Source organism: Manihot esculenta, chromosome 8, assembly GCF_001659605.2.
Source record: "Manihot esculenta cultivar AM560-2 chromosome 8, M.esculenta_v8, whole genome shotgun sequence".
Lineage (NCBI taxonomy): Eukaryota > Viridiplantae > Streptophyta > Magnoliopsida > Malpighiales > Euphorbiaceae > Manihot > Manihot esculenta.
Genome location: NC_035168.2, coordinates 8,458,072 through 8,469,904, shown reverse-complemented (window position 1 = coordinate 8,469,904; position 11,833 = coordinate 8,458,072).

The following is an 11,833-nucleotide window of genomic DNA, read 5'->3' as shown; positions in this document are numbered from 1 at the left end:
GTCTTTGACATCCTGGACAAGGAGTATGAAGCTGAACCTTGAAAAGTGTACCTTCAGGGTAAAAGCTAGGAAGTTTCTAGGGTATATCTTCTCGGAAAGAGGAATAGAGGCAAACACTGAGAAGATCAACGCCATCCAAAATATGGAAGCACCCAAAACCATTAATGAAGTGCAAAGGTTGAATGGGCGAGTTGCTGCTTGGGTTGTTTCATATCATGCTCGGCCAGAAGATGTCTCCCATTCTTCAAAGTCTTAAAAGGCAAAGGTAAGTTTGAATGGGGAAAAGAGTATAAAGAGGTATTTGAAAGTCTAAAAATCTTTTTATCATTTCCTCCATTGCTAAGCCCACCTGTTGAAGGTGAACTTTTGTTTTTATACTTGTTTGTGACACAAGAAACAATTTGCTTGGTGCTTGTTCGTGAAAATAATGGGGAGCAAAGTCCAGTGTATTATGTCAGCCAAGTTTTGAAAGGGGCAGAGCTGAACTATCCTGCTGTCGAAAAGTTAGCATTGGCAGGTCTAATGTCAACTATAAAGTCGTGACCATACTTTGAGTCACACACCATCAAAGTCAGGAAAGATTATCCTTTACGGAAGGTTCTCCATAGGCTAGAGTTGTCAGGGCGATTGTCCACCTGAGTAGTAATATTATCGGCCTATAATATCATGTATGTTTCTAGTAAGGCAATGAAAGCTCAGGTGCTAGTCGATTTTATTGCGGAAATGACTCTACCGCTAAAACCTTCTAAGTCCCCTAAGTCAACCATAGAGGAATGGAAACTTTGGGCAGATGGAGCATGCGGGATTGGGGGTTCTAGAATCAGGATCTCATTATAATCTGAAACCAGTATAAAGCTTCAGTATGCAGCAAAACTCACTTTCAAGGCCACTAACAATGTGGCCAAGTACGAGGCTGTGATAATGGCCCTGAGGATCATCAAAGAATTATGTATAAAAGAATCCATTATTTTTAGTGACTCACAGTTGGTTGTTAATCAGTATCAAGGACAATTCAAAGTCTGAGAGTCGAATCTTGTTAAATAAGAGGAAAAGGTTCGGTCCCTAATGGAGTGAGTAAAAAAAGGATAGGGCAGCTATGAACTTTGCCAGGTGGCATGAGGCAATAATGAAGAGGCAGCTCTTCTGGCCAAAATGGCAGTGATGGGTAAACAACACTGAACTCAACCGTTTCAGTTTGAGGAATTACATACTTCAACAACAAAAGCATATGAGTCTTTTCCCATAGAAAAGGGGGAACCATGGATGACGCCCATATACAAATTTTTAACACAAGATGACCTTTTAGCCGATGAGTTATTGGCCAAATAGGTAATAAGGAAGTCTTTTAAATATGCATTATTTAATGGTTGGTTATATAGGAGGTCCTCGACACAGTCATGGCTATGGTGTGTTACAGAGAAGGAAGGCCAGGAAATCCTAAAGGATATCAATGAAGGTGATTACGAAAGCCATGAAAGAGCTCGGACAATTACTCAGAAAGTATTCAGGGAAGGGTACTACTGGCCGATGATAATGTAAGATGCGAAGCAACTTGTCCAAAAATGTCGAAGATGCTAAGTACACGCAAACATCCCTAGGACCCTAGGAGAAATGCAAGCGACCATCGGGAGCCCCTAGCCTTTCTTTCCATAGGGGATAGACATCCTTGGCCCGTTTTCTAAAGTATCCGGGTCAAGGAAGTTCATAATCATGGCGTTAGATCATTTCAGTAAATGGGCGAAAGCTAAGGCAGTATAGTCCATCACTATCTAACAAACAATCTTTTTCGTTAGCAAAAACATATTTACTCTATTTGAAATACCAAAGATAGTGATTACTGATAATGGAACTCAGGTTGCAAGCTCTAGGTTTAAAGACTTTTGCGAAAAATGAAAAATTAACTTAAGGTTTAGCTCAACCTATTACCCCCAGACCAATGGTATGACAGAGGTGACAAACATAACCATCTTATAGGGGCTAAAGAAAAGGCTAGCCCAAGCCAAGGGCAATTGGCCCGAGGAGTTACCTCAAATACTGTGGGCATACAGGACCACCCCCAGAATAGTTATAGAAGAAACACTCTTTACTCTTGTATACGGGGCTGAGGCAATCATCCCGTGGAAATCCAAGTAAGTAGCTTCAGAACACAACACCCGGAGATTTTAGGAGATCCTGAAGAGATTCAATTCAATTTGGACCAAGTTAAATTCCTATGAGAAAAGGCCACAATCAGAATGGCTGTTTACAGAAATAGAATGTCCAGAATATTCAATAGTAAGGTTAGGCCACGAGCTTTTAATGTGAGGGACTTGGTCCTCAAAAGAATAGATGTAACAAGTAGCAATGTCGGACTTGGTAAGTTGGGTGAGAATTAAAAAGAACCGTTTAAGGTCTCAAAGGTTATTCATCCATGGTCATATTAGCTAGCCAAACTAGATGGTTAGGTCATTCTCCATCCCTGGAATATCTGTAATCTGAGAAAGTTTTACCAATAACAAGTCAACGAGGTATTTCTTTCATATATTGTGTTCTTTAGTGGTAAGGGATGATGGGATTACCTTCCTTGAGAGAAAGAAAGAAAGATTAAGAAGACAAGAAGAAACCACAAGGCGGGTTCCACAAGGCCATGTCACAAAGAGGTTTCTGCTAGACCATCCGAGCGTTGGTCCCACTAAACAAGACCACAAGGCAGGTTCCGCCAGACCATCCAAGCATTGTTTCCACTAAACAAGATCATAAGGCGGGTTTCGCCAAGCCAGGTCATAAGGCAGTTTCTGCCAGACCATCCGAGCATTGGTCTCACTAAACAAGGCCAGAAGGTGGGTTCCACTAGGCCATGTCACAAGACAATTTCTGCCAGACCATCCGGGCATTGGTCTCACTAAGTAAGGCCACAAGGTGGGCTCCACCAAGCTAGGTCACAAGGCGGGTTCCTTCAGACTATCCGAATGTTGGTCCCACTAAACAAGGTCATAAGACGAGTTCCGTCAGGCTAGGTCACAAGACGAGTTCTGCCAGACCATCTGGGCATTGGTCCTAGTAAACAAGGTAACAAGGTGGGTTCCAATAGGCTACAATCCAGGCATTGGTCCCTACAAGCAAGTCATCTATGCCAGGCAGTCACGAGGCGGGCATACCAATCCCCAAAGGGCGAAGGTATCAATTAAAGATTAATATCGATGAGGCAAGTCTTATGACCAAGAATCAAGGAGAGTGACTGGGTGAAAGCCCCTTTATTACAAAAGCGCCCAAAGCATTTTATAGTGCAAAGGCGGGAGTCCGATAGGCTATGGGTCCAAGTATTAATCTTATTTGATAGAAATTTTATACGTTATATTTGTTAGACTGAGTGTTAAATGAATATGTTTTAGCCCCTTTCTTCGGGGGCAAAAAAGGGGGTCACCAAATCTTTAGTTTGAGATATAATCCCTTGTTTAAATCATTGGTAATAGAAAACGAAGAATAGATATACAAAAGTATGTATTTACATTATAAAAGATCATAAGAAGATAAAAGGGACTTGGGCAAGTATTATTACATCAGAATCTTCTAAAAATCTTAGCAGAGACCCAATTGGCGGGGCTCTCCTCAGCCTCTCGCTTGATCTCATCCTACGAGAAGACGTCGTCTGTCTAGGAAAAGCCACACGAAGGATCATTTCTTCAGCTACCTTCCTAACTTGACCCTCAGAATCAATCTTGCACAATCCAACCCCTCTCCTTGGGATCATAATGCAGAAAAGGTGTTATAGTTGGGTTGGTTATAGTCCTTAGAGCTAAGCAGTATGCTTCCACCTTCATGAAGACTCGCCTTCAGCTGCTCTTGGTAGACCATGATAATATCCTCTGTATGAATCTGGTTATTCTCAAGAAAAGAAAAGAGAGTACCCCATTCATGTCTCTCGCAGATGAAAATTGTAAATAAAAAGAAGAGAAAAAAAGGTTCTTATACAGTGGTATAGCCGGCAAAACTTTAAATAGGGCTCGAAAAAAACTTTTCAGTGCATGGTTTCTCAGTGTAATTGTTATTCCTTTATCACAAATGTCTCGATTTAATATCTAATGCTTGGAGCGTATCCGCTATGTTAAATCATATTAGTTCTTTTATAATAGCCATTGACTTATTGAATGAAATTTCAAATCTAATTTACTAATTTCATTCCACCTTGCGCAAAGATTTTGTAATACCCGGCTAGACTCCGGCATCAGAATCCCTACTTTCCGGCGGAATCTCCATTGGAATTCGGAATTCTAGGATGTCGGAGCTTTCTAGAAGGGTAGAATAAAGGTTTTTCTAAAATGTTTTTACATGTTTTTATTGGTTTGATTAAGAAAAATTGAGTTTTGAAAAGAAAAGACCAAGGAGGGAAATGCCAGGTTTGGCCGCCGAAGGTGGCTTCCTTTCGCTGCCACCGAACCCCAAGTTCGGCTGCCGATTGTGGTAGAGCTATGGAAGCAGCTTTGGCCGCCGAAGCTGGTTAGGCCGGCCACCTATAAAAGGTCCTTTGACCGGGAAAGGGATGAGTTTTCTCTCTCTTTTCGGACATAGGTGAGTGTTTGCCTTCCTCTGGTTGATTTCATGTGTTTCTTCAAATCTTACAAGTTTTAATAAGTTTTTAGTTTGGTTTTGAAGATTTTGAGCTAAGAAGCAAAGTTTTGAGGCTTGGAGATTTCGGATCTATTTGCCTCTACATCTCCGAGTTTGGACCATCAATCCTCTCGATCTTCAAGAGGTAAGCATGGATCCTCACCTCCCCTTATGTTTTAAGTATGTTTTGAGGTTTTTAAGGGAGTTTTTATGCATGATTAGAGTGGATCATGTGCTATATGTGTTGCCATGTTGATTTTTGTTGGGGTTTAGGCTAGTTTTAAGCCCCTTGATGCATGATTAAGGGTATATGCATGTGTTTGAGAGGTTGGATGCTTGTTGTGAGTGTTTGGAGAGGTTTTGGAGGCTGGGACTTTGAGTTGGAATCGAGTTCTGCCTTCTGGGAGAACCCAGGTTCGGCTGCCGAAGAAAGGTTCGGTCGCCGAACCCCTTGAGGAGGCTGTTTTGGCCGCCTAAACTCGCCCCCGAAAGTTTGGACTATCGGCTCTGGAGGGGAGTTTCGGCCGCCGAACCTACCCCCGAAGGTAGGTGAGTTTCGGCTCTGGAACCACTTTCGGTCGTCGAACTTGCCGCCGAAAGTGGCTGAGTTTCAGCTCTGGAGGGACTTTCGGCCGCCGAACCTGCCGCCGAAAGTGCCCTGTCCAGCCTTCCTTTGCATGTTTTTCCATGCATGTTTAAGATTTTTTAGGGGGTTTTTGGGGAGATGTTTAGAGTTATGTTAGAGTATGTTTGGTCCCTCATTTGAGTCCACCTTTGTAGGATCGGACCCAAGGAACCGAAGAGGCCCACAGAGTTAGCTGGTTCAGAGTTAGTCCAGCATCTGCTAGAGGTGAGTAGAACTGAACTATGTTTTAAAATAATGAAAGACTTTAGCATAACTCATGCATCATGTGTAACGACCCGGAAATCCGGACCGCTACCGGCGCTAGGATCCAGATCAGCTTAAGGCCGCCGAGACCCGTAGCAAGCATGTTATACTCTCTGGGTACCTGTAAAATCCCATACATGATCAAACATAACCTGTAACCATTAAAAACTCAACTCTGTCCCATGGTTCAACCTGTGCATGCACTAACTCTGTACACAGACCCCCTTACCAGAGCACTCATTAAAGCCCTGGCTAAGTCCACACAGTATATGTTAAACCTGGTCATCCACACTCAGCAACTAGACATATCCATAAAACAGAACATGTATACATAAGAGGAATTTACACACATCTGGGTCAAGCACAAAACTATACATAGCTCGTTCTAAGTTTTACATCTCTTTACAATTTGACATGTCCACACTAATCTATTACATATCCCTTTACTCTTTCTGACCTCTGCCGATCCTCCCCTGGCCTCTGAGCCTGCAAAACTGGGGTTAAGGGGAAGGGGTGAGCTATAAAGCCCAATGAGTAGAAACAAGGAAAACAGTTCATTAATGCATGCTCTTATGAATGCATCACAGCACAAACATTTCATATCACAGATGGACATGACCACCAAAACTCCCTCCTGTGTCAGTATGCCTGGCCCTGCCAGGTCTTACAACATCCGTATGCCTGGCCCGGCCAGGTCTTACAACATCTCTAGGGCTATTGGGGTCGCCTTGGTCCATCCACATCATCATAGTCATCATATTATGCAATGCGCCATATTCGTGAAACTAGTGCAATCAACCTACTATAATCATCATGATGCATGAACATGCTTTAGGCATTCGATTTCTTTAAACCTAAAAGATTAAGTCGAGTTCTACTCACCTCTAACTGACTCTGTACTGACTCTGAATACTCTGAAGCAGTGCTCACTGCTGCTCTCTTCGGTTCCTCTGGTCCGGTCCTACACAGGTGGACTCAAATGAGGGACCAAACTAGCTCAAGAACAACGCTCTTCCAGAGACGAAACTCAAGCACCTTCGGCAGCCGAACTTTACTTTCGGCAGCCGAACCCTTTTGGGGGCAAGGTTCGGGGGCTAAAAGGCACTCCAGAGACGAAAGTCTCTAACCTTCGGCGGCACCTTCGGCGGCCGAAACCTCGCTCTAGAGCCGAAAGTCCAAACCTTCGGGGGCGAGCTTAGGCAGCCGAAACCACCTCCTTAGCATGTTCGGTGGCCGAACCTTCCTTCGGCGGCCGAAACTGGATTTCCCAGTTAGGTAGACACTTGTTCTGCTTCATGCACAACTTCCCCCAAACACACTCAACATGCATCTCAACATGTCACAACAAGCATATACTCAAGTACAGGCACCAAGGGGTCTAAAACTACCTTAAAACCCCAAACAACAACATCAAAATATCACATAAGCATGCTTTTACACAAAACTCACATAAAGCCTACTTAACCTAAACATGCATATCTACCCATCAACCTCTATAAAACCTTCACAAAACTTGATAAGAAGCTAGGGATCTTCACTTACCTCTTGAAAACGAGAGGATAGGCGATCCCAACATGGAACTATAGAGAACCAAGCTTCCAAACTCTCAAACTTGGTCTTTTAGCTCAAAACTTCAAAACACACATAAAACTTCTCAACACCTTGAAAGATTTAAAGGAAAACATAAAAATCACATGAGGAAGGAGAGGAACACACCTCTGGCGGCTGATGGACTAAAATTCCATCCATTTCACCGACATGTGGCCTTTTATAGGTGGCTGGCCAGACCACCTTCGGCGGCCAAACGTGCGTCCGAAACCATGCAAGGTTCGGCGGCCGAAACTCACTTTCGGCAGCCGAACTTGCCATTTCCTTCCTTTGTGTTTTCCATGCAAAACCTCTTTATAAAACATTAAACCACATCAAAACACTTTTCAAAAACATAAATCTTACCCTTCTAGAGGAATCCGATATCAGAGAGTCCACCGGGACATAGAATTTCAATGCCGGAGTCTAGCCGGGTATTACATCATGAATGCCATGTATCTATTAGGTTGTATTGCATTAGTATTCACGAATATGACGCATTGCATTACTTATTGTGGGTGCGGATGGACAACAGGACGACCCATTAGCCCTCTAGTTATTATTTTATGTAAAGAAGTCTTGAGGAGCCCCACCAAGGGCCGGGCACAGAGCTTATGTATGTAACAGAAGTCCTGAGGAGCTCCTTCGAGGGCCGAGCACAGAGTAGAGGGATTTTTGGGTCAGTCCATCCGTGATGTGATTTACTTGTGATGTGACGCATTTCATGATGGCATATGATATTTAAATGTTTTTATTGTTCTGCTCACTGGATTCTAGTAGCTCACCCCTCTCCATAACCCCTAGATTTGCAGAACCAGAGGTATCAAGGTAGCAGCAAGGGCAAGGAATATGTAATAGTATAGTAGTGGACATGTATTATAAAAGATGTAATGGAATGTAATGTATTTTGAGGATAGTATTGTGCTTGACCCTAGAGTATGGTTGATCCCCTTTGTACATGATCAGTATATTATGTTTATGATGTTATGTGATGAGAACCAAGCTTGATATATGTAATGTGAACCCAGCTAGAGCATTTGATGGGGGCTCTAGTATGGGATTTTATGTCTATAGACAGAGTGCATAAACAGATTAAGCTTGGTAAATGAAAAGTTTAAAATTTTTATGGAAATGTATGATCATGTATGGGTTTTATCAGCTGCACAGGATGTATAGTAAGCTTGCTACGGGTTCCGGCGACCTTAAGTCGATCTGAATCCTAGCGCCGGTAGCGGTCCGGTCTCCGGGTCGTTACAGATTTCATGATCAATGCTAGCATAGAACAAATAGCCTAAAAAATCTAGGGTAATGAATTCTATTTTAATCACATAAATACCTTCATATAATTTCTACTATATTAAATTTATCCCCATTTATTACTCACGAACTCAGCAAAGTATAAGATGAATCAAAATATAGAAGTCCCTATATAAGATGATTTATTAATTTCAAGTTAAATGATCATTTACACAACTATCACTTAAATAATTCATAGACATAGGTTATTTTCCATATGAGTTTCTCAGGTGGGTCAGTTCAGTATAGTTATTTATAAATTAAATACCTATATATTAGTTTTAGATATCTCATATATCTCAATATATGAGATCAGTTTCTTCCTCTAAAAAAATAACATAATATGTATCAATCTCAATAGTTCTAATTATTATCCAATAATGATTAAAACATTGACCAGGAACATTTAAAAATATTACTTAAATATAATAGAAATCTCACAATTATAATTTCTTTTGCATAGTAATATGTCTTATGGACTTTATCTTTATATTAAAAATAAATAAATGTCTTTATTAAAATGTATTAAATACTTAAAAATATATGAAATATAATATCCAACTACAACCAATAGATTAATTGTAGCATATATAACTAACGGTTCTAACGACAATTATATTGATACCATAAAGATAACAACGACATTTATAAATGTCACCATAATATTTGACAAATGCCAATAAAATGGAATATTGTTATAATGATCAAATTTATTTTTAGAAAATATTTAAGCGGTTCAACATAAATAATGCCAAACTTGTGACTATTCAATTTGCTGCTCATTTCAATTTGTCTATAGACGTGTCACCAAAAAGCAGATGAGGAGATAAAGCCTATGTCCATTTTAAATTATTAAATTATATAAAATTATATGTACTATATATACTTACACTATATATATATATCATATAATATAATAATCTATATAATAAATAATAGGTCTATTGGATTAAAAAATTTAAACCTTTATGCAAATCCTCAATTATATATACTTTTTTTATTCTTATATAAAATAGCTGAAGCTTTAAGATTAGTTGCAATTATATCCACTTCTCTAAATCAATTTTGAATAAAAAGAAGTTTGTCCACCTAGCACGATAGGTGATATTTTTTAAAAATTTAAATTAATTTCCACATAATCTAATTCTTTAACCAACAGACAACTCCATTTTGTTCCGGTTTTCTCCTTTGTGGCTTTGCTGAAAATTTACTGAAATATGGAACTAAACCCATAATAAGATCTATTCAAGCATTGAGCATAGTATCATATATGCTATGATTTGTACCCAACTTTATATTTCACATGCAGTAAGTGTTGTGAGTAGATAATAGCATGTTTTGAGAAAGAGAATTGGTAGGTAATACAATAGATTTTGAAATACTTAAAGAATACTATAAATTTTGGTTTGACATTTGACAAGGCCAAGATAGATGATTTAGTTGTTAGGTATATTAATTCAGATTTTGTTGAGCACTTGGATAAATAGAAGTTTGTAATAGGTTATCTGTTTACTCTTGTTAGTAGTGCTATCGGTTGGAAGGTAATATTATATGCTACAATTACTTTATCTACTATAGAGATTACATGACTTTAACAGAAGCAGTAAAAGAAGTTTTATGGTTACGGGTTTTGGTGAATGATTTTATATTGATACATAATAAATTGATAGTATTTTGTGTTATTAAAGTGTGGTTATCTTATAAAGAATTATATGTAACTTGAAATGACAAAACACAAACATGACTTCATCCAAGACATATCACAAAATACAATAATTTTGTAGAAGATCTCTACACATGATAACTCAGTAGATATAATGCTAAGATAGTTTCAATTAATAAGTTTAGGCATTTTCTAGATGTAATATCAATGGTACTTAGTAGTACCCTTGTAAGAGTATTTTGGCAAGATAAAGTTATGAGGTGATTTTGTTAATGCAAATAGAATGCAAGCTAAGGAAAAGAATTGTTAATTATGCGGCTTGAATGTTAGGTATATTTTCTTATGGATCAAATTCTGATATGAACAAAAAAATTTTGCACTACGACCTATATTAGATAAAAGTGGGAATCTACATTGAAAGTGGAGGGTGAGATTTTTTTCTACCTTATATGATTTAAGAATTAGGAAAACATACTGGGATTAGAGTTTGAGAGCCAATTGCATTGCAATTTTTTCATAATAGTAGAACTTTATCTCTCTTTTACCTGTAAACATAAATATTTCAGTCAAACCATGTTAAATTTCTTATGTTTTTTTTATCTAATATTGTAATTATGAAATGTTTATTAACATTGTAGGTTTATTTCAATAACTTTGATAATTATATGGTTTTTTATTTTGAGTCATAATAATAACGTATAACTTGTTGGGTCTATTTTTTTTATAAATGCTATTTTATGCTTAAATATTAGATTGTTTGTCTTTTAGGTCAATATCAATCCTTCCAATCATCAGTACATTCATCCTTGGAGTGAAAAAAAATTCAATATCATTTATCCAACAATAATTATTATAGTAATTTAATGGTAGTCGGATTCTAAAAAGCCGAGCCCAAGTGAGGCCCATACTAAAATGACTGAGTTTAGGTCCAATTAGAGTTCAAGGCACAACCCTATGTTTTATAAAAATCTAGGCACGATCCAAATAGGTTGGACTGGATCAAAATCCATTTGAGAGGGCTCTAACCCCATATGGCCGTTGGTCACGTTGAACAATAAACCCCATAACGTTTGGAATTGTGTCCTAATGACACCGTATAAAATTAAATGATTGTCTGACGAAAAAAAAAAAGAGCAGAGTACCTTCGTATGTACGGCCAACATGGATGTGATAGGATGGCACTAAAGTTGGATACACGTCACTAAAAAATAAAAGAAAATGATATAAGAGAATGCTCAAGAAAAAGAGAAACTAAATTTATTAAAATATACACTAAATCTAGACCCGATTAAATATCATACATCATAATTATTATTCTCTACTGCATTAATAATTTATTGATCAGATAAACATTTGATATTTGAACCCCTCCCTACCTCACTGATAAGCAAAATCGAAATCCTCACCGCGTTTGCAACCGCACTCGATTCGCACTTCTCAAAATAAAAACTCTTTTAACGTTTTTTTTACTATTATTAAAAAACTACACAACTTTTTTATTATAAATTAATCACAATAACCTACTTTTACATAATATTTTTTTATAACCTTTTCTAAATATTATTATAATAATATATATAATATATTTAATTATTAATTTATATAAATTTATTTGAATAATAAATAATCAACATATAAAATATAAATTCAATACAAATATTATTTTGTAAAACTTAAACATGTCAAATGCAGTACCCACAAAAATCTGACGCACCCTCGTTCCCAATTTTGAAAGAGCTTATAAATATCAGTAAGATGAGAGAGAGAGCGATTATAGAAATTGTCCTAAAATAGGGCATTTCTACCTAGAC